Source organism: Myxine glutinosa, chromosome 3, assembly GCF_964187855.1.
Source record: "Myxine glutinosa chromosome 3, kmMyxGlut1.1, whole genome shotgun sequence".
Taxonomy (NCBI): Eukaryota; Metazoa; Chordata; class Myxini; order Myxiniformes; family Myxinidae; genus Myxine; species Myxine glutinosa.
This window is the reverse complement of record NC_136263.1, coordinates 147,619,373-147,647,177: the sequence shown is the minus strand read 5'-3', so window position 1 is coordinate 147,647,177 and position 27,805 is coordinate 147,619,373.

Here is a 27,805-nt window from a genome sequence, read left to right as displayed (position 1 = left end):
TAATTGACTCATGGTCCAAAAGGATCACAGGTTCACACTAGAGATCTGTGAACCCCTATCCCTCACACATACACATAAGTTTAGCCTCAACTTTAGTTGAGGCTAAACTTTTGTGTATGTGTGAGTCATAATAATATACAGCCCCCAACCCAATCCCATCCCTAGCTCAATTAAAATATATTCATTATGTATTAGCCTAAGTAGATTAATTGACTCATGATTCATAAGGTCAAAGGGCCCATAGTCTTTTGGATTAATATGGGTGTTTTCCCAAATAGGGGTAAACGACATTAGATAGGGATTTCCCATGTTAAACGGGCTGTCCCAGAAGCAACATTATTACCCTACTGATGTGTTGGTTTGGCGGATGCGTTGGTTTGGCGGATGTGTTGGTTTGGCGGATTTGTTGGTTTGGCGGCTGTGTTGGTTTGGTGGATGTGTTGGTTTGGCGGATTTGTTGGTTTGGCGGATGTTTTGTTTTCGCGGATGTGTTGATTTGGCGCATGTGTTGGTTTGGCGCATGTGTTGGATTGGCGCATGTGTGGGTTTGGCGCATGTTTTGGTTTGGCGGAGGTTTGGCAGATGTGTTGGTTTGGCGGATGTGTTGGTTTGGCGGATACGTTGGTTTGGTGAATGTGTTGGTTTGGCGGATGTGTTGGTTTGGCGGATGTGTTGGTTTGGTGCATGTGTTGGTTTGGCGTAGGTTTGGCAGATGTGTTGGTTTAGTGGATGTGTTGGTTTACCGGATGTGTTGGTTTGGCGGATGTGTTGGTTTGGCACCTGTGTTGGTTTGGTGGATGTGTTGGTTTGGTGGGTGTGTGGGTTTGGCGGATTTGTTGGTTTAGTGGATGTGTTGGTTTGGTGGATGTGTTGGTTTGGCGGATGTGTTGGTCTGGTGGATGTGTTGGTTTGGTGGATGCTTTGGTTTGGTGGATTTGTTGGTTTGGTGGATTTGTTGGTTTTCCGGATGTGTTAATTTAGTAGATTTCCTGGTATGGCGCATGTGTACTGGTTTGGCGGAGGTTTGGTTTGGTGGATTTGTTCGTTTGGCGCAAGTGTTGGTTTGGCGCATGTGTTCTGGTTCGGCGGATGTGTTGGTTTGGCGAATGTGTTGATTTAGCGGATGTGTTGGTCTGATGAATGTGTTCGTTTGGCGGATTTGTTAGTTTGGCAGATTTGTTCATTTTGCGGATGTGTTGCTTTTGTGGCTTTGTTGGTTTTGTGGGTGTGTTGGTTTGGCTGATGTGTTGGTTTGGCGGATGTGTTGGTATGGTGGGTGTATGGGTTTGGCAGAGGTATTTGTTTGGTGGATGTGTTGGTTTAGGGGATGTGTTGATTTGGCGCATGTGTTGGTTTGGCGCATGTGTTGGTTTGGCGCATGTTTTGGTTTGGCGGAGGTTTGGCAGATGTGTTGGTTTGGCGGATGTGTTGGTTTGGCGGATGTGTTGGTTTGGCCGATGTGTTGGTATGGTAGATGTGTTGGTTTGGCGCATGTGTTGGTTTGGCGCATGTGTTGGTTTGGTGGATGTGTTGGTTTGGCACATGTGTTGGTTTGGTGGATTTGTTGGTTTGTCACATGTGTTGGTTTGGCAGATGTGTTGGTTTGGTGGATGTGTTGGTTTGGCGCATGTGTTGATTTGGCGGATGTGTTGGTTTGGCTGATTTGTTGGTTTGGCGGATGTTTGGCGGACTATCTCCTTCGTGTTGTTGAACTTCCGTTGAACTTGGGGACGACTAAGAAGAAGACTTTTGTTGGTCGAAAGCTTGTCGAAAATTAAAGATCGACGTCCTGAAGCTACGTCCGCGTCTGATTTAATCTCCCGATTATTTATTTAATGCAAATATATATATATATATATATATATATATATATATATATATATATATACAGTATATATATATATATATATATATATATATATATACATATATATATATATATATATATATATATATATATATATATATATATATATATATATATATATATATATATATATTGTTGCGGAGATGAGGACTGTATTTTTTTGATTGTGTGCTGTATTATTATTATTATTGTTTATTCTGCGCCCCCCTACCTCCGGAGCTGTGTAAAGGTGAAAGGGCATCCCATAATTAGTCCACAAGCATACACATCAGCCAAATAATAGAATACCCCTGTTGATAGTTATCTCTTATTCTGTGTTTTAGAGTAAGGCTGTGTCTCCCATTAATTGAAGTACTCCATTGCACCAGTGAAAGAGAATAGACCCCCTTTCCTTCCCATCCCCAAAATCTCCATTTCCTTTTACACCCCCTTCCGTCATTGCCGAGCCTCGATTGCCAAATTACCTCCCCTCCAATAACCGCCATTGACCACATGTGCTCGAATCGGAGAAGAAAGGCGTGTCTCCACCTCGTCATAGAGGGGAAGAGGGGCGTTGCCCGCCCGTCATCATCAAGGGCGGAGCCAGAGGGTCGCGCGACCAACCAGGGCCGAGGTGAGCACCCCGATGGGCGTGTCCTAAAGGCCGGCGGCTTAATCGCCGGAGGCGTTATAATGGCGCGCACGCAGGAAGTGAGTAGTGAGTCGGTTGCCAGAGGAGTCGGTTGCCAGAGGAGTTGGTCGTCAGAGGAGGGTCAGTGGTTGCGTTGGTTGCGGTGGTAAGAAGTCGGTGGTGAGAATTGGTGGCGTTGAGTGGTCAGTGGTTGCGTTGGTTGCGTTGAGTTGTCGATGGTGAGGAGACACCAGGGCCATTACCAGCAGTTGCGCCAGAGATGGCAGACGCGCCCTGAGCTGAGCCAGAGAAGCAGCTTTGGCTCCACAAGCAGCGTTGACTCCACCAGGCAGCTTCAACCCATTACCCCGCGGGGACCAAATAGCGGTGGCATCGGTGGCCGTCGAGGTCCAGCCGACGTCCCGTGCAGGATCAAGCCCGAACCATCTGCCCCAGCTGAACCTTCCCATTCCTCCTTCCAACATTCATTCCATTCCATCCTTCTTGTGTACGTGAGTTTGTTCTGTTTGTTCTGTCCTGGGTTAATTAAGCTGTATAAGTTAATAATTGCACTGTGTCTCTGATCCTTCTGTATATTATTTTATTATCTTTCCTTCTCCTTGGTTACTTTGAGCATGTAAATAGTAGGAATAAATTTAGTAGTATTTCCAACCTTTTTGTCTTCTTCTTCTTCTTCTTCTTCTTCACATCCGTGTCGCCTTTGTCTTTTCCCTATTGAATAGCTGCGGTGCGATCCGGCCAACGTTTGGGTTCTAATCGGGAAGTAACTGTTCGGTCGCGGAGCCTTCGCTCGGCAAAGTAACATCTAAACCGCGATCAGTAACAATTGGTGTCTGGGAGTGAGATTCGGGGCCCGAACCAAATTTTTAAAACATCTAAAAAAAAAATTGGGTCAAAATTTGGAGCGGACGAAATTTATTTTGTTTTAAAGCAAAACCCGAATTTTGAAATCGCGCCATGGCTGGTCAAGGCGACGGGATGCCGGTGGGAGAGCTAGAGGAGGGGTTAGGAGTAACCCAGGATCAAATGGAGGGGAGCAATGAGGAGGCGGTTGAGGGAGTATCAGGCGCGCAATATGGCGCCTTTGCGCACGCGGTTACAGCGGCACCAAATCTAGCCGCGCCCGTGACCGTAGCAGCGCCGCTGGGGAATTCGGACCTTTTTATGTTACAAATGGGGGCCCTTATGGACAGGCTAGAAGCAAAAATGGATGCTCAGGGTGAGCGAATGGGACAAATGGGGAATCGGATGGATGCTCAGAGTGAGCAAATGAGGGCTGATAGTGAGCAAATGAGGGCTGATAGTGAGCGATTGGGTGAGCGATTGGAGGGCCAAATGGGGGTAATGAGGGACGAAGCGAGGGGTACCGGTGAGGGGTTAGACAATAATTTTAAGGGATTAGAAAAAAAATTTGAGGGGTTAGACAACGGGATAAAAGAGGTAAAGAATGGGTTAATGGGGTTAGAAAATAGGATGGAAGACAAATTGCGGGAAATAGGGGAGCAATCTGCCCGGGAACTCGAACAGATGGGGAACCAGATAGAGGAGGTGCAAATCGGGTTAGAAAGTAAACTGGATGCTCAGAGGGATGAATTGGAACAGATGAGGGTGGCATCTACAAAAGAGAGGGAGGAGATGAAGGAGGAGATACGACGAGGTGTGGGTGAGGAGGTCTCGGGGCTACGCGAGGAGGTAAAGCGAGGTGAGAAGCGTATGGAGAAAGAAGTGAGAAATAATACGGCAAAGTTACAAGGGGGAATAGAAGATCTGACGGAGGAGGTGGAACAGCTGACGGAGGGACAAAAAGAACTAGTGGAGCAGGTTCAAAAGAACACTGCGGTACTAGGAGGGTTAAAGGCGACACAAAAATAAATTAAAAACGAATTAATAGCGATGCAGAGGCAATGTCAGATGGTACGTGAGGAACTGACAATGAGGGTGGACGAGGTGACAGAGATAATGGAGACAAAGGACCGGCAGGTGAGGATGCACATAGAGACGGTCACGGTAGCCTTAGAGGACGAACTTGAGGAGACGCACCGAGAAATAAAAGAGGTGAAACAAAAATTAGAGGAAGTGGAAGAAGAGGTGAGTGAAATTAAGAAGTGACGGACAGAAACTAAGAGAGAAATCCAGGAGGAGGTAATGGAATTGGTACAAGGTCGGTGCTCAACTCATAATGTGCTGCTCACTTACCAAATAAAGAGTTTGCAGGTGGCAAAGGAGGTGCAACGACGAGGTACGGAGGTGAGTGGCAATGTATATGATGTGAGGAAAGCTTCAGTCGGCTTGGGAGTTGATTTAGATCCGGGTGTTCGTGAAAGGCCGTTGGTGAAGTGTGCGACAGGTCTGGTGTGCGAAAAAAGAGGTGTGCGAGAATGTCCGACCATGCGGTGTGTGAGGAAAAAGTGCACGCCGAGGAGTGAGTGTGCCGTCAAGAGTGAGTTGGTCGAAGCGCGTGTGCGAGGGGGTACATGGAAGCGCGGTGTGGTGAGTGTTACAGAGGGTGTAACGGGAGAGTGTGCGCAAGAGTGTGCGCGAGAAAGGTGTGTAACGGACAGGTGCATGAGGAAAGAGTGCGCTGTTGGGAGTAAGGGTGAGTGCGTTGTCAAGAGTGGTGGTGAGAGTAGTGAGAGTGACAAGGAGCGTGAGTTGGTTGTGACAGGTGAGCGAGGATGTACACCTGGAATGGAAGGATGCACACCTGGAATGGTAGAGCGTGAGTGGGAATGCATGCTGGAATTGGTAGTGAGGCACGTGGTTGGGTGTGCGGGTGAGAGCACACCTGTGGTTGTCACAGAGGAGGTGACCGAGGAGGGGGCTCGAAGAGGTGTGTTGGTGAGGTGTGCGAGCGACGAATGTGTGCCAAGGTGTTCGGTGGTCAGGTGTGTGACCAAGTCGGTGAGCGGAATGAGTGTACCGAGGTGTGTAAGGAAAGGTACGAGGAGCATGGGAACAGCTGGAGGTATGACCAAGAAAGGGGTAGCGTATGCATGTAAGCATCCAGGGGAAGCATCGACGGTAACCGGGTTAGAGGTTAGAACGACTTATAGCCGAATCGGGCCCTCGGTGCGCGTCGGGCAGCTTCGCGTGCCGCGAGGACCAGTGGGGATCCGAACCACGGCGGTTTCGAAAGAACCGCCGTACGCGATCCACGCTGTGCCTCGCTTGGAACGGCCGCGTCCGGGCTCCACTAGGCGGAGCGGGCAGCCCGATAGGAAGGGTCGTCATGGCGACCACTTTTTATTGAGACGTGCCGGCAGGTCGAGATCGGGACATTGGATGGCTCCACGCCGAGGTGGTGCGTGGGATCTCGGCCCGGGTAAGCCCCCGTCCCTGCCCCGAATGCGGGACGTATCCAGCCGCTGGCACAAAAGAATCCGCGTTCATTGCTCGGCTGTACGAAGCCGAGCTTTAGAAGGGAATTGGCGCACCGAGAGGATGTAATAAGTAGACGGGTGATGAGGTTAGTGTTTTGGACCCAAAATTAGAGAAAAACAAAATTTGATGATTGGCAAAGGATTGGCAGTAATGATTGGCAGATGATGGGTCGTGATTGGCAAATTTTTGATTTGTTGAAATTTGATGTGCAAAATTGGTAGTGGGAGATGCCCGATGTGGTGGGATGGCAACTCTGTCATCCCTCACAAGAGTGGGGGCAAATGCGCAATAGTTATGGGGTGGCTATGACAACCGAGCCAGGGAGGGCTTGGTTATATTGATAGGGATCTAGCGAAGATGACATTAGGTAACGTTAAGGTTTAGATAGTGACTGATACCTGTAGTGGGGACGCAGGTAGATTAGCGTGGATTATAATGACATGGGAGCGCAATAGTTTAAAGGGACGACTGGGAAGCGCAAGTTTCAGAGGGGAGTAGTTAGCTGAGATGATGCCGTGTGTTTGAAGATTGAACAGGTGAGGATTGAACAGGTGTGATTGCACAGGTGTGCAACTGAACAGGTGTGTGGAGCAGTGTATGAGTGAGTGATGGTGATGTGTGTTGTGTTGACCAACTGGTCCAGGAAGAGGAGGAGGGTGCAGGTGGCACCAGGTATGATTGCACAGGTGTGCAACGACAGGTGAATGGAGGACAGGTGTATGGAATAAATGGTATGGAGTATTGGAATGGATGGTTGTGGAGTGAGTACGGTGGAAATTGTGGAGTGGAGTGGATGGTGCGAAGGTGTGAATGGGGGAAGAGTGGACCCCCATCACGGATACCCGGGGCGGGTAGTGTAAGTGTTAGGTAGAGGGTACAGGTAAATTGTGGTTGGATATTGGCATCTGTGGTGCGGGTGAAAGAATGGTCTTTGGATGGGTGCATTAGTGTTGTGGAAATGGCTGGGCGTGTAGCCTGTTAGTGTGTGTAGTTGGTTTGGGCACTCCACCACTGTGAGGATGTCGGCCAGGTGAGGCCGCAGGTGGGCTCTGGGAGCCGGTAGTAGTAGTTGTGGATGGGGCCCGAGGATCCGGAGGACGGACCCGGATAGCCCAGTGCCAGAGGGCACCAAGGGGTGACAGAGCCAGGAGAGGGCCTTCCCCAGTTAGTTAGGTTAGGGTGAGGAGCTAGGTAAGCTCGGGTGGCAACTGCAGTGGTGGAGGTGTGCAGGTGGGTAGACCTGCTGGGAGAGCTACACGTCGCAGCCCAGAAATTGTGCGAGGGCACCGGGAGATGAATCGGGGGAGTGAGACCCCAAATTGAGAAGCACCACAGTTTGGGCAATGGGAATTGGTTTTTAGAACCCATAGTGTAAGTGGCCAATGGATTGGCAGGGAAAGACCCCGGGTAGTGTAAAGTGTGTTAATGTCATTTAGAAAGTAGTTAGGATGAAGTCTCCTAGCACCATCTGCATCCACTCACCTGAGGTGCCAGGTACTCCGCACCATGCCATGTTTAATTATTTTTACTGTGCAAATGTTTGGATTGTGAGACGCATCATGACATGGGTGTGACATTGTGCTTTGATGTTCCATCTCTGCCTCCTTATGAGGATTGATGATGAATTTGGTGATGGCAAATTTTGAAGTAGAGGGATTGTGGAGACGAATTTGGTATAGGGGAAATATGGGGAAGACGTGACAGTAGTGACGAATTTGTAAATGTGTAGATTTTTGTACATATGGGGTAAGGGCAAGGGTAGGGTAGGTGACAGGGGGGTGACGTACGGTAGGGACGAGCTTTCTCACTTCGCCCTCCGTACGCATTTCGCCTTGCATTGCCTTATTGATGTGTACCCTTGTGACCTTACCCCTCGCTCAATTGTCTTGCCCCTTTTGTCTCCCACATGACCTGTGCGCCATTGGGTGCCGAGGGGAGCATGCGTGAGTCCTCCATTGTGCGCCCGAAATTCCCAGAACCAGCTGTCTGCATCGATGCACCACATTATGGACCACATGCCTGTGGCCGAGCACCACTTATGGACCCCATGGGTTGGGGCATGGCCCCTCTGCTGGAACCGGCCATGAGGGCCCGAAATCTTGCTGGCGGACCTTGGCCACAGGGCACCGATGCCCCACAGGTGAACCACACTAGTCGGCCCTGTGGGCCATAAATAAAATAAATAAAAAGGACACATTGGGTGCAAGTTTTAATACAAATAGGCCGCCAGTAAGCAAAGCAAAAGAATGACAACATCTGGAAGACCAAATAATAATAACCAGCAGAGGGAGCCGAAGAGCAAGAGACCACCTGCAGGGTTAGGGGTTGTTGAATTTATTTTATTGTTGAACATTGATGAACAATGGTGACTGCACCGATTGGTGCTTGGGTGTGTATTGGTGCGGTTTTGGGTGCTTTCATGGTTCATTGATGCAGAGCAGACTGTCTCCCCCCCAGAAAGAACAATCACAGGTCCTGGGTTAGTTTTGTAAATAAAAATAGCGTCATTGTAAATAATGCTTCCCACCGTCAGTGTATAGTTTGAAGACCATTCCGCAATTCGGTTAACTGTGGGCGTAAGTCTGTTAGGCAGGGTGCAATGGAGCAGCGGGACACATTTATTTATGTTTTAAAACTGTCGCACTCAGGGTCAGGTTAAAAGTAGAGGGAACTACACCTACGTGTCACACTAAAAATAAAAGTTGTAGGCCCGGGACGTGCCTAAGAGGAGGAGGGTGCAGTGTTGCGGAGATGAGGACTGTATTTTTTTGATTGTGTGCTGTATTATTATTATTATTGTTTATTCTGCGCCCCCCTACCTCCGGAGCTGTGTAAAGGTGAAAGGGCATCCCATAATTAGTCCACAAGCATACACATCAGCCAAATAATAGAATACCCCTGTTGATAGTTATCTCTTATTCTGTGTTTTAGAGTAAGGCTGTGTCTCCCATTAATTGAAGTACTCCATTGCACCAGTGAAAGAGAATAGACCCCTTTCCTTCCCATCCCCAAAATCTCCATTTCCTTTTACACCCCCTTCCATCATTGCCGAGCCTCGATTGCCAAATTACCTCCCCTCCAATAACCGCCATTGACCACATGTGCTCGAATCGGAGAAGAAAGGCGTGTCTCCACCTCGTCATAGAGGGGAAGAGGGGCGTTGCCTGCCCGTCGTCATCAAGGGCGGAGCCAGAGGGTCGCGCGACCAACCAGGGTCGAGGTGAGCACCCCGATGGGCGTGTCCTAAAGGCCGGCGGCTTAATCGCCGGAGGCGTTATAAAGGCGCGCACGCAGGAAGTGAGTAGTGAGTCGGTTGCCAGAGGAGTCGGTTGCCAGAGGAGTTGGTCATCAGAGGAGGGTCAGTGGTTGCGTTGGTTGCGGTGGTAAGAAGTCGGTGGTGAGAAGTGGTGGCGTCGAGTGGTCAGTGGTTGCGTTGGTTGCGTTGAGTTGTCGATGGTGAGGAGACACCAGGGCCAAGAGAGAGAAGGTGCCAAAGGCCATTACCAGCAGTTGCGCCAGAGACGGCAGACGCGCCCTGAGCTGAGCCAGAGAAGCAGGTTTGGCTCCACAAGCAGCGTTGACTCCACCAGGCAGCTTCAACCCGTTACCCCGCGGGGACCAAATAGCGGTGGCATCGGTGGCCGTCGAGGTCCAGCCGACGTCCCGTGCAGGATCAAGCCCGAACCATCTGCCCCAGCTGAACCTTCCCATTCCTCCTTCCAACATTCATTCCATTCCATCCTTCTTGTGTACGTGAGTTTGTTCTGTTTGTTCTGTCCTGGGTTAATTAAGCTGTATAAGTTAATAATTGCACTGTGTCTCTGATCCTTCTGTATATTATTTTATTATCTTTCTTTCTCCTTGGTTACTTTGAGCATGTAAATAGTAGGAATAAATTTAGTAGTATTTCCAACCTTTTTGTCTTCTTCTTCTTCTTCTTCTTCACATCCGTGTCGCCTTTGTCTTTTCCCTATTGAATAGCTGCGGTGCGATCCGGCCAACGTTTGGGTTCTAATCGGGGAGTAACTGTTCGGTTCGCGGAGCCTTCGCTCGGCAAAGTAACATCTAAACCGCGATCAGTAACAATATATATATATATATATATATATATATATATATATATATATATATATATATATATATATATATATATAATATATATGTATATATATATATATATATATATATATATATATATATATATATATATATATATATATAATATATATATATATATATATATATATATATATATATATATATATATATATATATATTATATATATATATATATATATATATATATATATATATATATATATATATAATATATATATATATATATATATACATATATATATATATATATATATATGTATATATATATGTATATATATATGTTGGAATGGGACTTAGAACTTGGGACTCAGAAGACTCAGCGAAAGGAGCAACGGATATATTTATTAGAACTCGTTACACAAGCTTGCGGAAAGCAGGAAGTCGCAGGAGGCTCACACAAAATGACCAACACTACAACAAGATGCTCTGAAATAATTCGATTTAAACTTGCTATATATAAAGAATATAGGGTGTGGCTTTAGCTCACAAGGTACAGAGAAAGAATGGGCTCATTGGTCCTCCCACCATAGTCCCATCCTGTTGTTCAGTTTAGCTAAAGGAAGTTCCTCCAAGGCACTCATGGGTTAGCTCAGATAAGGAGATGGTCAGCAATATGTGGCAACATGTTTACAACTTTCTGTATAGAGACCTTGGTTGGGGAAGTACAAAGGAAGTGGACACTCATAAATGTGTCAGCCTACAGGATATTGGCAAAGTCATATGGGAGGCTGAGAGATAGCAGCTGCAACCAAGGCCAAAGAGGGGAACTAAGAGATTATGCCAACACGGGGCAAGAGCTCACAAGCACAGAACTCCTTATTAGGGTATTACACATCCTCAATGCACAAGAAAGGACTAAGTATTTTAAAAGAATACAGCAAGCAGTCAAAACAAAACATATAATTGGTTATACTTGATAATTGGTAGAGCAGCAAGAATTAACAAAGGGGGAGGGGCATAACAGCTCCCTACATACCGCCCTTTTGGATCTAAGATACAACGTTATCTACGAGCCAATCAAAGGCCTTTATTTCAAACAAAGCAGAAACAAAACAAATCAGGAAAGTCATTCAACATATCACGCGAAGGCAGCCCAGTGAGCATGTAGTGCCCAAAGCACTCCACATCGCACCCAGCAGGATGATTCGCGTCTGTATGTGAGTAGCAATGTAAGTCCGTAAAGACAGGGTGATCAAATGGCATGTAAAATCCTCCGAGAGTATTGAAATAGGCAGTGTCACTAAACATACCACGCGAATACAGCCCAGTGAGCATGTCCCGCACCCAAAGTACCACACATCGCACTCAGCAGGATGATCCGCGGGTATGTGGGTGTATGCGGGTGTATGTGGGTGTATGATGTAAGTCAGGTGTAGATGGGTGTATGATGTGAGACCGTAGAGGCATGAAGATCGAATAGCGTGTCAGATCCACAACGAAGACCTCTGGTTCAGCCGGGGTCCACACCCAGGAGGATCTCCCGACCCACCCTTGTGGAACAGAGGTGCGGCCAGGACTCCCCCCCGACTGAGCTCGCCCAAGCTTCCCCAGGTGAAATACTTGTAGATCTTCAGCGCTCAATCGATATTCATGTTCATGAGGTCTCTTATATGCTGGTGATCTGGGGAAGACACAATGTCATCAGTATCAGGTGGCTTAAACCTATGGCCAAAAAACAAAGCATAACGGTCCAAAGGAGGGAGAGAAACTTCCTTTGGGTCAAAGTCGAGGTCGTCCGAGGCGATGCTGCTTCCACCGTCGTCATCCATGGACGAATCTTCAAAACAATCAGATTCGGAACTCAGAGTATCTCCAATGTTGAGTTCCTCACCATCCAGGCTTGGGTGTGCAGTTGGGTCCAAATCCAGGATTGGGTCAGTGACGGTTGACTCACTGGGAGCTTGTGAGACATAAAGGTGAGCTCGTGAAACATACAGAGGCAAAGCCTGCATTGAGACATAAACATCAGTCGGGGACCCTTGCAAGTGGCCCACATCATCATCAGTAACATTATTCTCAGGTGGCATAGGCCTGCAGCGTAGGCGGCCAGCAACAGTCATAGCCTTACACATCGAGAAAAACCGAGAGGTCCCCCTTAGGTACTCGTTGACGTCTGCATGCGACATGTTGGGGTCCAGAGTAATCGGCGTCCTGGCAGCCTGAAATGCTCTGAGGTCCGCAACTGTGTAATCAAAATCATTATCGGTAATATCAACAATGGAAGAACAATCTTCAGAAGCGGAGATCTCATTGTCGCGGCCCAGTGACTCGTTCGGGTCGTCGTTCCAGGATCCGCGATCTGCAGTCACGTCGACGGCCGGAGTGTCATCTGGACCCCCGGTCAGCTTGTCGGTCATCACCATGGCCTTTTCTGGTGTCGTCTTCAGTGTCCATCCTGTGGTAAACTTTCTCACACACGCAAGGACTAAAGCCTTGATTAGTACACAACAAACCACGATTCCAAGGACTATTGCCAAGGCGGTCAATATCCACTTTACTATCGTACCCGTCCATCTTTTAAACCAGTCAGTAAGCCACTGGTGGGAGGCTTCCCGATCCATTCGATCCCTTGTCAATATATGAGCACTTTCTCTTAACCTTATAATAGCAGCACTGACCCCTTGTGAAGGATCAGGAATAAAAGTACAACATCTACCCTCAATTATCCCACATACCCCTCCTCGTTCTGCCAGTAGCATATCTAACGCAACCCTATTTTGCATAACCATTGTACGCAGGTGGACAACCATGTCGAACATTTCGTCATGTGCTGTAGCGGTGTCGTTGGCCACCCTTTCTAAGATTAACGCAATTTTGTCAATGCGGTAACTGTTCATGACCGTCCCAGCCCATGGGAAGAAGAAACTAACGGCTTTCTCCCAATCAGCGCCGTGTAAGGTGGTGGTGTCGTCGTCGTGCCAATAGGTGCTTCGTTGTGTCCTTATGAGTGCAGTGGTATTATGCAAGTGTTGTCGCATTTCCATCTCTGGGAAAACTGATCCTAAATAGCAAATTCCTCCCCAATTATCAAGTAAATACGGGTAAGCTTTATTCCCGCATACAAACATGGTCCCGTGCGGAGCCACTAAATGGGTGGTCAGGCAAGTGAGAAGGCCTGGGATAGTGTTTGTCCCGTTTTCCCCTCTCCATGCCAACTGGAGGTGTGTGAGGTTATGTAGGGGCGAACTTGTAACATTCACTAACAGCCTGTGTTTCCCTTCCCTAGGGTCCGCGAGGAGGGTATCTCTACACACGGATTTGCCTACCATTATTTGGCCCTTTCCTTCTAAGCAAAGGGCCCCCCTGGTCCGTGTTACCATCGGCATGTTGTGTCCTATCCTTTGGTTGGCGGCTTTTCCTGCCGCCTCGTCCGCCCTTGCATTGCCCCGAGCAACGTCAGTGTCCGCCCTTTGATGGCCGCGACATTTGATCACCGCAATAGCGCGGGGAAGCAAAATGCTTTGGAGTAGCCCTTCCACTCCTACCATGCGCACCACAGTCCATATCCACCACAATTTACCTGTACCCTCTACCTATTTTAAACTACTATCCACGGGTATTCGTGAAGGGGGTCCATCTTTCCCAACCACTCCCTTCGCACCAGCCACTCCACGTTGTCCATAAACCTCTGAGACACACACACAACCTGTCCATTTCACAGTGAGGTGGGGTGCAGATCAATTCTGAAATAACAAAGAGGGTTTTGTCTGAAATTCGTCTCATGAAAACCCATCCAAGAGTCCAGTGTGACAGACAGACAGACACAGACACTGTGACACACAGAAAACCCCAGGTACACATTCAAACCAGCTTGTCCCCAGATCCACAAATGTTCACTTTCTCCCATTACAATCCCCTTATTGCATTCCCTGTGCAAATTAAACCGACAGTTCAACCCAAGGTCGCAGCACGAGTCGGGCCTGGTGTGGGAGTGAACCAGATAAGACTTTGGCTGAAATGTCTGCTGGCCCGACCAAGCCTGTTTATTAGATTAAAGGAAACGCATTTTAAATGCAGTGAATTTTCTTCTAAAAATGGCAAAATGAAATTGGACGTAGCTTTTTAAAGCACTTTTGACAATTTCCACTTTGGACTTTGGTCCAACCACCACTTTTGGTTTTGGTCAAACCTTTGACTTTGTCCAATTTCCAGCTAACGTTAACCTTTAATTTAAACCAAATTGCAACTGAAGTTGCTTTCCTGAACCCAGGCAGTTACATACATCCCTGCTCACGCCACACAAGATGACAGGTGATCCACTTTCAACAGATACCACACTACACAGAAACCCTTGGCAATGCAACAACCAAACTCCCAAAACAACAACAACAAAACATCCAATCCACCTTAATGGCTCACTTAGCAGCTCATTGTGTCCCTGTCTATCTCTTCTTGCATCTACACTGTTCACAGCAAGTCCAATTCATCCATCAAGCCACAACATATACCCAGAGTATATGTAACAACCACTCAAACTTAATCCAGCTGCACATACCGTTTTCCCAAAAACTCACAGGGCAGTCCAAATCCAGACCAGTCATGCATTTACATGTAAATATTAGGTATAGTATCTAAAATTAAACAAATGGTCGACTTGCGGCTCACAGATGAAAAGCTTGTATCTTTAAGATTGATCTAAGCTTCCAACATTTCAAATCGTCACTTGAAACATCAGCTTATATCAAAAATACTTGCTCATTCCTGGAATCGCACGTTCAACCTTTTGTGTCATGACACAATATCTATTTAAATAACTATTTTCCATTTATACATTCATAGAAATGTTAGCGTCGGTCACAATCCACATGGATTGTAGCTGTCAGCGAGCGAGCCATCCATTCCATACAAGTTATAAAACATCCATTCTCCATACACCTGGGTTTGCACACCTGTGCCCACACACTGACTCCAGGCTTCTTCATTCAATACAATGCACTCACCCACACTCACAATACTCTGCTCAATAGACAATACTCTTCTACACACACACACAGCGTCATTTGATCTAACTACTCCCTTCTGAAACTTGCGCTTTGCAGTCGCCCCTTATATTATTGCGCTCCCCCATCACTACAATCCACCAACGTGCCCCACCACAGGCATCATGCCACCACTCAGCCCCACAGCCACCCATGGCCACTGGAAGCGACACTGACACTCCGACATTGATACCTGCTCCATCTACAACACATATTTACACAACAACATCAAACTCAACTTCAACTCGGAGCACACTGACATCATCTCCCATTTTCCCCGTCCCATATGCACTAGACTATAGGAATTAAAATTAAAATTGAACATAAATCCACAACAACTTAAATCAACGTAAAACCCAGCGGTTTTATCAACAGCCCAGCCACTTTCCTTGTTCGCTCTCCTTCTGTGGAACTGTAACCTTCAACCACACGAGCCCTTTATCACTTTGCACTTCTAACAACCTTCTTCACACTTCCTCCCGAACCCCTTTTGGCATTGGCCAGCATCCCAATGCTCTTAAACAACAGGTTCAACAACATCCAATAAGTGAATTCATTTCCCCAGAACTCATTCCCCTGCTCAGGAGCCACTTTGTTGTCTTTTCTCTGCCAGTAATACAAACCGAAGCACACCTTTGTCTGCACATGTACTTTAACCATGATTATATGAGACCCAACACCAGGACTGCTCCCTGGAGCTGTCATAACTCGCCTTCACACCCCATCCAACCACATATCTCACTCAACCTTGCCAAAATCCAATCTATTTACCTTTGTTGCACACAACATCTGTCCCCCATTGCCCATCAAAAGTGCCCACTCCACAACCCACAATTTTCTCAGGGTACACACCTGTCTTTACTGTCGAAATCCATGTTTCAGAAATATAACTCCATGGCCTGCTAGACAGCCAGACAGACACAACAATGAAACTATAACCTCCATTCTCCTTCCATGGTGAGTTTGTAACCCCAATTTGTCTTGTCAATTTGTTCCATATTATTCCCATATTTTCCTATTCCCCTTCCAATGGAACATAAATCATGGAAGTAAGTTACCAAAAGAACTCCCCTCCAGGCCAAAGGTGTGTATTTCACACCTCTACAGCATTTCACACCATGACATAATTTTAATCCTTCTCATTACACAGCTCATTGGCTCCCATGTCCTGTCAAGCAATGTGCAGCTTCACAATGTGCTACATCCTTCGGATGGACGTTAAAATCGACATTCCCGGCATGGATTTCAATATTTATCCAATAGCCAATGTTAAATTCAATCCCACCTGCCCAATAGCTATTATGAATCCCAATATCCCAATATAAATTGTTTCAACTCGACTTTCAACCAATTTTACCGCCAACAAACCACCATTAACCTACCTCCCCCTGTTATTTATTTATTTTTCGTAAATAAACAAATAAACAAGAAAATAACCTAGTCTGTTTAATGAAAATAAAAAGTTCCCATATGTCTTTCCCCGTAACACTCACCACGGGTGTGCACTCCCGCAAATACCCCCACTCGCGTGCTCCGATGTGCCCCCTCGCACACTTGCCACAACATAAAACTCCCATTTACTGGATTAAACCTTGGCCCTCCGTGGAATCGCACCACAGACTTACGATCAGACAAACAGGCAGACACGTCTTTCCTACATGACATCATACATTGGGACCTTGTCAGTCGGATCACAGGCCACAGGAGAAATATTCTATTTTTAGCTTACAAAAACCTCCAACCTACTCTCCAACACCGTCAGGTTGGAGAAAATATCCGAGTAAGTGTTTCTACGCCCCCTTAACTATTTCTAAGCTTTCTATGCAACCTTTTAAAACTCACAATAGTTCAATTTCAGCAAGATTTTCTTTACTATTTTCCCACGTCATTCATGCCTAATACACCTCACACATCCATACATACAGCACAAGTAGCCAATACCAATCGACATTGCATAATTCTGCAAGCAATACAAGAAACCCTTTCATACGTCAATGACACACACACACAATGGACACAAATACATACTTCAATGACAGACATCCATATATACATTTATTCATTCATTCATATACCAATGAGTCTCTCAGACGTCGCGCGAACACCGGATCGACTCCAACCATGCACCTTCAACAGCCACTCCCCTGCCAACCTAGGCAACGCATTTTAAATCATGTGTTTCCCTATACATTCTCCATACCACGTGACTGACAAACCGGCTCGCATTTCAAACCACTGCGCACATTCAGCGGTGTTAACAGTCGCAAAAATTCACAGCACAACGACCTGAGTGGGTCGTGTACAACGCCTTATGTCTCAATCATTCAAAAGAAAGGGGATTCTTAGACCGGGGTGGAAAGGGTGAGTTGGGGTGAAAAGGGTGGGGCAGGGAGGGTGGTGTTGCCTGGAACCCCGGGACAGAGCTCAGGGCTGGGAGGGTAGGGGTTTGGTATCTGCCTGACCCTCCCACGGGGACTTGACTTTCAACGAGCGGCATCAGTCACTCGTTAGCCTGCCTCTCTATTTCCTTAACCGCTTCATCCTGCATTTTATTCGCCTGTTTCCTCAGGCCCTTGAGTTTTAATACCTCACCGGCCAGGCTGGCCTGTTTCGATCTTGCCTGTCGCTTCATCGCTTCTTCCTTCCACCAACCAAAGACTTTCCAATAGTCAGGCGGGAAAGTGTTTCGTGTCCTGTTCTAACTTTTCTAATGCCCCATACAACGCGTCCAATTTTTCCAGCACAAAGGACCCGCCTTCGGGCCACGGTTCACCTAGATCCTTAGTCAGCGCAACCCATGACTTCCCTGGTCTCGCAGCATCATAGCCATACCTCCGAAACATGAAAAATGCTGGGGTATTTCTAAGAGGTTCACCTGCCTTTACAGTCTTATTACCCATCCTGTTCCCCATCCTAGGAAAATTTAGTTTACCGACGTAGCCTTGTACCCGTGAGGTTCGCCCGCCTCACGAGGTACGGCCTTCTACCTAACTCTTGAGAGACTCATAGCCTTGTACCCGTGAGGTTCGCCCGCCTCACGAGGTACGGCCTTCTACCTAACTCTTGAGAGACTCGTAGCTTTGTACCCGTGAGGTTCGCCCGCCTCGCGAGGTACGGCCTTCTACCTAACTCTTGAGAGACTCGTAGCCTTGTACCCGTGAGGTTCGCCCGCCTCGCGAGGTACAGCCGTCTAACCTACCCTTACTGTACTCTCCTGGCGTCCTACGCCCGTGTAATACTTCTAACCTTACTTATAATTTCAAAGTATCCCGGGTAGGCCTATGATCGGGACGCCGCCCTTATCCTTACCCTCACAACCCAGAGATCTATTACCCCTTACCCTCAGGCGCCCAACGTGGGGCACTTCCCCTTACGTAACGTTACCCTAACGAGTCCATAAACAGTCAGTTGCTCCTGGACCCAAGCGGTCCGTATTTAAATTTAGGTTCGTGGATCAGGTTCGAGCAGGGAACGGAACAAACGGCATCCGAGCAAGAGAGTGGGTTACAATTTGGGCTGACCCCCAGGCTAAAAAGGAAAAACAAAAGAAACCCACAGCTCACCTGACCCGGATCAATTGCCAGCTGGTCTCACCACTCACTTGCCTGGGACTGCGTCCCGGACTGCACAGACTGATCGACACCGCTGCCACCACTTGTTGGAATGGGACTTAGAACTTGGGACTCAGAAGACTCAGAGAAAGGAGCAACGGATATATTTATTAGAACTCGTTACACAAGCTTGCGGAAAGCAGGAAGTCGCAGGAGGCTCACACAAAATGACCAACACTACAACAAGATGCTCTGAAATAATTCGATTTAAACTTGCTATATATAAAGAATATAGGGTGTGGCTTTAGCTCACAAGGTACAGAGAAAGAATGGACTCATTGGTCCTCCCACCATAGTCCCATCCTGTTGTTCAGTTTAGCTAAAGGAAGGTCCTCCAAGGCCACTCATGGGTTAGCTCAGATAAGGAGATGGTCAGCAATATGTGGCAACATGTTTACAACTTTCTGTATAGAGACCTTGGTTGGGGAAGTACAAAGGGAGTGGACACTCATAAATGTGTCAGCCTACAGGATATTGGCAAAGTCATATGGGAGGCTGAGAGATAGCAGCTGCAACCAAGGCCAAAGAGGGGAACTAAGAGATTATGCCAACACGGGGCAAGAGCTCACAAGCACAGAACTCCTTATTAGGGTATTACACATCCTCAATGCACAAGAAAGGACTAAGTATTTTAAAAGAATACAGCAAGCAGTCAAAACAAAACATATAATTGGTTATACTTGATAATTGGTAGAGCAGCAAGAATTAACAAAGGGGGAGGGGCATAACAGCTCCCTACATATATATATATATATATATATATTGTTACGGATCGCGGTTTAGATGTTATGATGGGCCGAGCGGATGGTCCAACCGCGACCGTTACAGGATCCCCAATTGGCCCGATTCCACCCGACGTTGACCAGATCGCACCACAGATATTCAATCGGGAAACCTCTAAAGCGACCGAAAGAGAAGGAAAAAAGAGAAGAAGACAGAGTACGGAGGAAGAACAGATTTATTATACACACACAAGCAAAAAGGAGCAATCAAGTTTATTTACAACACATAAGACGCAGGTGACACAGTGCAAATACTAGCTTATCCAGACTTAATTAAATACCCAGGGACAAGACACACAGAACAAACTCACGTACACAAGAAGGGTGGAGGAAAGGAATGAATGCTGGAAGGAGGAATGGGAAGGTTCAGCTGGGGCAGATGGTTCGGGCTTGATCCCGCACGGGACGTCGGCTGGACCTCGACGGCCACCGATGCCACCGCTATCTGGTCCCCGCGGGGTAACGGGTTGAAGCTGCCTGGTGGAGTCAACGCTGCTTGTGGAGCCAAAGCTGCTTCTCTGGCTCACCTCAGGGCGCGTCTGCCGTCTCTGGCGCAACTGCTGGTAATTGACCTTGAACCTTCTCTCTCTTGGCCCTGGTGTCTCCTCACCACCGACAACTCAACGCAACCAACGTAACCACTGACCACTCGACGCCACCACTTCTCACCACCGACTTCTTACCGCAACCAATGCAACCACTAACCCTCCACTGACGACCAACTCACGACTCACTGTCTTGCTTCTTGCGTGCGCGCCTTTTATAGCGCCTCCAGCGATCAAGCCGCCGGCCTTCCTGACACGCCCATCGGTGTGCTCACCTCGGCCCTGGTTGGTCACGCGACCCTCTCGCTCCGCCCTTGATGACGACGGGCGGGCACGCCCCTCTTCCCCTCTATGACGAGGTGGAGACACGCCTTTCTTCTCCGACCCTGCCTCGTGGTCAATGGCGGTTATTGGAGGGGAGGTAATTGGCAATCGAGGGTTGGCAATCACGAGAGGGGATGTAAAAGGAAATGGAGATTTTGGGGATGGGAATGAAAGGGGATCTATTCTCTTTCACTGGTGCAATGGAGTACTTCAATTAATGGGAGACACAGCCTTACCCTAAAACACAGAATAAGAGATAACTATCAAACAGGGGTATTCTATTATTTGGCTGACGTGTATGCTTGTGGACTAATTATGGGATGCCCTTTCACCTTTACACAGCTCCGGAGGCAGGGGGGCGCAGAATAAACAATAATAACAATTCACACAATAAAAAATATATACAGTTCTCATATCCGCAACACTGCACCCTCCTCTTCTTAGGCACGTCACGGGCCTACAACTTTTATTTAGTGTGACATGTAGGTGTAGTTCCCTCTACTTTTAACCTGACCCTGAGTGCGACAGTTTTAAAACATAAATAAATGTGTCCCGCTGCTCCATTGCACCCTGCCTAACAGACTTACGCCCACAGTTAACCGAATTGCGGAATGGTCTTCAAACTACACACTGACGGTGGGAAGCATTATTTACAATGACGCTATTTTTATTTACAAAACTAACCCAGGACCTGTGATTGTTCTTTCTGGGGGGGGGGGAGACAGTCTGCTCTGCATCGACGCACCATGAAAGCACCCAAAAACGCACCAATACACACCCAAGCACCAATCGGTGCAGTCACCATAGTTCATCAGTGTTCAATGCATGTTCAATAAAAATAAAATCAACAACCCCTAACCCTGCAGGTGATCTCTTGCTCTTCGGCTCCCTCTGCTGGTTATTATTATTTGGTCTTCCAGATGTCGTCATTCTTTCATTTTCTTACTGGCGGCCTATTTGCAATAAAGTGTGCCCAATGTGTCCTTTTTATTTTCTTTATTTATGGCCCACAGGGCCGACTACGTGTGGTTCACCTGTGGGGCATCGGTGCCCTGTGGCCAAGGTCCGCCAGCAAGATTTCGGGCCCTCATGGCTGGTTCCAGCAGAGGGGCCATGCCCCAACCCATGGGGTCCATAAGTGGTGCTCGGCCACCGGCATGTGGTCCATAATGTGGTGCATCGATGCAGACAGCTGGTTCTGGGAATTTCGGGCGCACAATGGCCGACCCACGCACGCTCCCCTCGGCGCCCAATGGCGCACAGGTCATGTGGGAGACAAAAGGGGAAAGACAAATGAGCGAGGGGTAAGGTCACAAGGGTACACATCAATAAGGCAATGCAAGGCGAAATGCGTACGGAGGGCGAAGTGAGAAAGCTCGTCCCTACCGTACGTCACCCCCCTGTCACCTACACTACCCTTGCCCTTACCCCATATGTACAAAATCTACACATTTACAAATTCGTCGCTAATGTCACGTCTTCCCCTTATTTCCCTTATACCAAATTCGTCTTCACTCCCCCACTATCCAAAATTTGCCATCACCCAATTCATCATCAATCCTCATAAGGAGGAAGAGATGGAACAACAAAGCACAATGTCACACCCACGTCATGATGCGTCTCACAATCCAAACATTTGCATCATAAAAAAATAATCAAAACATGGCAATGGTGTGGAGTACCTGTCACCTCAGGTGAGTGGATGCAGATGGTGTGAGGAGACTTCATCCTAACTACTTTCTAAATGACATTAACACACTTTACACTACCCGGGGTCTTTCCCTGCCAATCCATTGGCCACTTACACTATTGGTTCTAAAAACCAAATTCCCATTGACCAAACTGTGGTGCTTCTCAATTTGGGGTCTCACTCCCCCGATTCATCTCCCGGTGCCTTCGCACAATTTCTGGGCTGCGACGTGTAGCTCTCCCAGCAGGTCTACCCACCTGCACACCTCCACCACTGCAGTTGCCACCCGAGCTTACCTAGCTCCTCACCCTAACCTAACTAACTGGGGAAGACCCCTCCTGGCTCTGTCACCCCACTCGGTGCCCTCTGGCACTGGGCTACCCGGGTCCGTCCTCCGGATCCTCGGGCCCCATCCACAACAACTACTACCGGCTCCCAGAGCCCACCTGCGGCCTCACCTGGCCGACATCCTCACAGTGGTGGAGTGCCCAAACCAACTACACACACTAACAGGCTACACGCCCAGCCATTTCCACAACACTAATGCACCCATCCAAAGACCATTCTTTCACCCGCACCACAGATGCCAATATCCAACCACAATTTACCTATACCCTCTACCTAACACTTACACTACCCGCCCCGGGTATCCGTGATGGGGGTCCACTCTTCCCCCATTCACACCTTCGCACCATCCACTCCACTCCACAATTTCCACCATACTCACTCCACGACCATCCATTCCAATACTCCATACCATTTATTCCATACACCTGTCCTCCATTCACCTGTCGTTGCACACCTGTGCAATCATACCTGGTGCCACCTGCACCCTCCTCCTCCTCCTGGACCAGTTGGTCAACACAACACACATCACCATCACTCACTCATACACTGCTCCATCCACCTGTTCAGTTGCACACCTGTGCAATCACACCTGTTCAATCACACCTGTTCAATCCTCACACACACGGCATCATCTCAGCTAACTACTCCCCTCTGAAACTTGCGCTTCCCAGTCGCCCCTTTAAACTATTGCGCTCCCACGTCATTATCATCCACACTAAACTACCTGCATCCCCACTACAGGTATCAGTCACTAACTAACCTTAACGTTACCTAATGTCATCTTCGCTAGATCCCTACACACGATATCCTAACCCACCCGGGCTAGTTTTCACTGCCATCAACCCAATAATCTATTGCGCATTTGCCCCCCCCCCCCCACCTGTGAGGGGTGGTGGAGTGGATTTGCCATCCCACCACATCGGGGAGGTCCTATCAATTTCGCTCGTCCAAATCCAACAAATCAAAAATTTGTCATTCATCTGCCAATCACTGTACCATTACCAAATTTTGCCTTTTTTTCTAATTTCGGGGCCAAAACACTATCCTCATCACCCGTCTACTTATTAGATCCGCTCGGTGCGCCAATTCCCTTCTAAAGCTCGGCTTCGTACAGCCGAGCAATGAACGCGGGTTCTTTTGTGCCAGCGGCTGGATACGTCCCGCATTCGGGGCAGGGACGGAGGCTTACCCGGGCCGAGATCCCACGCACCACCTCGGCGCGGAGCCATCCAATTGCCCGATCTCGACCTGCCGGCACGTCGCAACAAAAAGTGGTCGCCATGACGACCCTTCCTATCGAGCTGCCCGCTCCGCCTAGTGGAGCACGGACGCGGCCGTTCAAAGCGAGGCCCAGCGTGGATCGCGTACGGCGGTCCTTTCGAACCCGCCGTGGCTCGGATCCCCGCTGGTTCTCGCGGCACGCGAAGCCCGGCACGCACCAAGGGCCCGATTTGGCTAAAAGTCGCTCTAACCGCTAACCCGGTTACCGTCGATGCCTCACCTGGATGCTTACAAGCATACACTACCCCTTTCTTGCTCATACCTCCAGCTGTTCCCATGCTCCTCGTACCTTTCCTTACACACCTCGGTACACTCATTCCACTCACAGCCTTGGTCACACACCTGACCACCGAACACCTTGGCACACATTCGTCGCTCGCACACCTCACCAACACACCTCTTCGCGCCCCTTCCTCGGTCACCTCCTCTGTGACCATCACAAGTGTGCTTTCACTCGCACACCCAACCACGTGCCTCACGACCAACTCAAATGTGCATTCCCACACACGCTCTACCATTCCAGGTGTGCATCCTTCCATTCCAGGTGTACATCCTCGCTCACCTGTCATAACCAACTCACGCTCCGTGTCACTCTCACTACTCTCACCTCCACTCTCGGTCGCGCACTCACCCTTACTCTCGACAGCGCACTCTTTCCCCATGCACCTGTCCGTTACACTACCTTTCTCGCGCATCCTCTTGCGCACACTCTTTCGTTACTTCCTCCGTAACACTTACCACACCGCGCTTCCATGTGCTCCCTCACACACGCGCTACGACCGACTCACTCTCGACAGCACACTCACTGGTCGGCGCGCACTTTTCCTCACACACCCCATGGTCGGACATTCTCCCACACCTCTTTTTTCGCACACCAGACCTGTCGCACACTTCACCAGAGGCCTTTCACAAACACCCGGATCCAAACCAATCCCCAAGCCGACTGAAGCTTTCCTCACATCATATACATTGCCGAATATTTCGCCACTCACCTTGGCACCTCGTCTCCGCACCTCCTTTGCCACCTGCAAACTCTTTATTTGGTTAGTGAGCATCACTTCATGAGTTGAGCACCGACCTTGCACATATTCCATCACCTCCTCCTGGATTTCTCTTTTAGTTTCTGTCCGTCCCTTCTTAATTTCACTCACCTCTTCTTCCACTTCCTCTAATTTTCGCTTCACCTCTTTCATTTCCCGGTGCGTCTCCTCAAGTTCGTCCTCTAAGGCTACCGTGACCGTCTCTATGTGCATCCTCACCTGCCGGTCCTTTGTCTCCATTATCTCTGTCACCTCGTCCACCCTCATTGTCAGTCCCTCACGTACCATCTGACATTGCCTCTGTGTCGCTATTAATTCGTTTTTAATTTCTTTTTGTGTCGCCTTTACCCCTCCTAGTACCGCAGTGTTCTTTTGAACCTGCTCCACGAACTCTGTCTGTCCCTCTGTCAGCTGTGGCACCTCCTCCGTCAGATCTTCTATTCCCCCTTGTAACTTTGCCGTATTATTCCTCACCTCTTTCTCCATACGCTTCTCACCTCGCTTTACCTCCTCGCGTAGCCCGGAGACCTCCTCACTTACACCTCGTCGTATCTCCTCCATCTCTTTTGTAGATGCCACCCTCATCTGTCCCAATTCATCCCTCTGAGCATCCAATTTGGTTTCTACCCCGATTTTTACCTCCTCTATCTGCTCTCCCATTCGTTTGATTTCCCGGGCAGATTGTTCCCCTATTTCCCGCAATTTGTCCTCCATCCTATTTTCTAACCCCATTAACCCATTTTTCACCTCTTTTATCCCGTTGTCTAACCCCTCACCGGTACCCCTCGCTTCGTCCCTCATTACCCCCATTTGGCCCTCCAATCGCTCACCCTGAGCATCCATCTGGTTCCCCATTACCCCCATTTTTGCTTCTAGCCTCTCCATAAGGGCCCCCATTTGCAACATAAAAAGGTTCGAATCCACCAGCGGCGCTGCTACGGTCGCGGGCGCGGTCGCCGTGGCCATGTGCGAGGCGCCATTTTGCGCGCCCGTAACCTCGTGCGCGAGGACGCCATTTTGTGCGTCTGATACCCCCTCAACCGCCTCCTCATTGCTCTCCTCCTCCCTTTCTTCCCCTAAGTCCTGGGTTACCCCTAACCCGTCTATCTCCCCCACCGACATCCGATCGCCTTGATTGTCCATGGCGCGATCTCAAAATTCGGGTTTTATAAAACAACGCAATTTCGGCAGCTCGTAATTTTGACCAAAAAATTTTTTTCTACACGTTTTAAAAATTTGGTTCGGGCTTCGAATCCCACTCCCAGACACCAATTGTTACGGATCGCGGTTTAGATGTTATGATGGGCCGAGCGGATGGTCCAACCGCGACCGTTACAGGATCCCCAATTGGCCCAATTCCACCCGACGTTGACCAGATCGCACCACAGATATTCAATCGGGAAACCTCTAAAGCGACCGAAAGAGAAGGAAAAAAGAGAAGAAGACAGAGTACGGAGGAAGAACAGATTTATTATACACACACAAGCAAAAAGGAGCAATCAAGTTTATTTACAACACATAAGACGCAGGTGACACAGTGCAAATACTAGCTTATCCAGACTTAATTAAATACCCAGGGACAAGACACACAGAACAAACTCACGTACACAAGAAGGGTGGAGGAAAGGAATGAATGCTGGAAGGAGGAATGGGAAGGTTCAGCTGGGGCAGATGGTTCGGGCTTGATCCCGCACGGGACGTCGGCGGGACCTCGGCGGCCACCGATGCCACCGCTATCTGGTCCCCGCGGGGTAACGGGTTGAAGCTGCCTGGTGGAGTCAACGCTGCTTGTGGAGCCAAAGCTGCTTCTCTGGCTCACCTCAGGGCGCGTCTGCCGTCTCTGGCGCAACTGCTGGTAATTGACCTTGAACCTTCTCTCTCTCTTGGCCCTGGTGTCTCCTCACCACCGACAACTCAACGCAACCAACGTAACCACTGACCACTCGACGCCACCACTTCTCACCACCGACTTCTTACCGCAACCAACGCAACCACTGACCCTCCACTGACGACCAACTCACGACTCACTGTCTTGCTTCTTGCGTGCGCGCCTTTTATAGCGCCTCCAGCGATCAAGCTGCCGGCCTTCCTGACACGCCCATCGGTGTGCTCACCTCGGCCCTGGTTGGTCACGCGACCCTCTCGCTCCGCCCTTGATGACGACGGGCGGGCACGCCCCTCTTCCCCTCTATGACGAGGTGGAGACACGCCTTTCTTCTCCGACCCTGCCTCGTGGTCAATGGCGGTTATTGGAGGGGAGGTAATTGGCAATCGAGGGTTGGCAATCACGAGAGGGGATGTAAAAGGAAATGGAGATTTTGGGGATGGGAATGAAAGGGGATCTATTCTCTTTCACTGGTGCAATGGAGTACTTCAATTAATGGGAGACACAGCCTTACCCTAAAACACAGAATAAGAGATAACTATCAAACAGGGGTATTCTATTATTTGGCTGACGTGTATGCTTGTGGACTAATTATGGGATGCCCTTTCACCTTTACACAGCTCCGGAGGCAGGGGGGCGCAGAATAAACAATAATAACAATTCACACAATTAAAAAAATATACAGTTCTCATATCCGCAACAATATATTGCGGAACCCAACGTCGGCCTCTGTTGCCCTTAGAGGGGGGATTAATCCCCTCTTCTATAACTGACCGACGTGGTCCCTGACACTGCCCAGCTACCCCCGGAAAGGTAGGTGGCACAGCCCCGTTCGTACCGTGGCCAGATGTTAATTGCCGAGCGGTTTTAGCAACCGCGGCACGAACTATTACCAAGGACTAGACCCGATTCCTGAACGTTGGCCAAATCGTGCCACAGGTATTCAATGGGGAAAAGACAATGACGACGGATGTGAAGAAGAAGAAGAAGAAGACAAAAGGTAGGAAATACGAATATGATTTATTACTACTATTTACAACCAAAAGAAACCAAGGAAGAAAGAAGGATAATAAAATAAAGACAGAAAGAATGGAAGGAGACACAGTGCAATTATTAACTTATCTATAAACAGTCTTACTTATACCCCAGGACAAGACACACAGAACAAACTCACGTACACAGAAGGATGGAATGGCAGGACTGAAGGACTTAAAGGAGAGAGGAAGGTTCAGCTGGGGGCAGATGGTTCGGGCTTGATCCCACACGGGACGCCGGGCTGGACCTCGACGGCCACCGATGCCACCGATCCTGGTTCCCGCGGG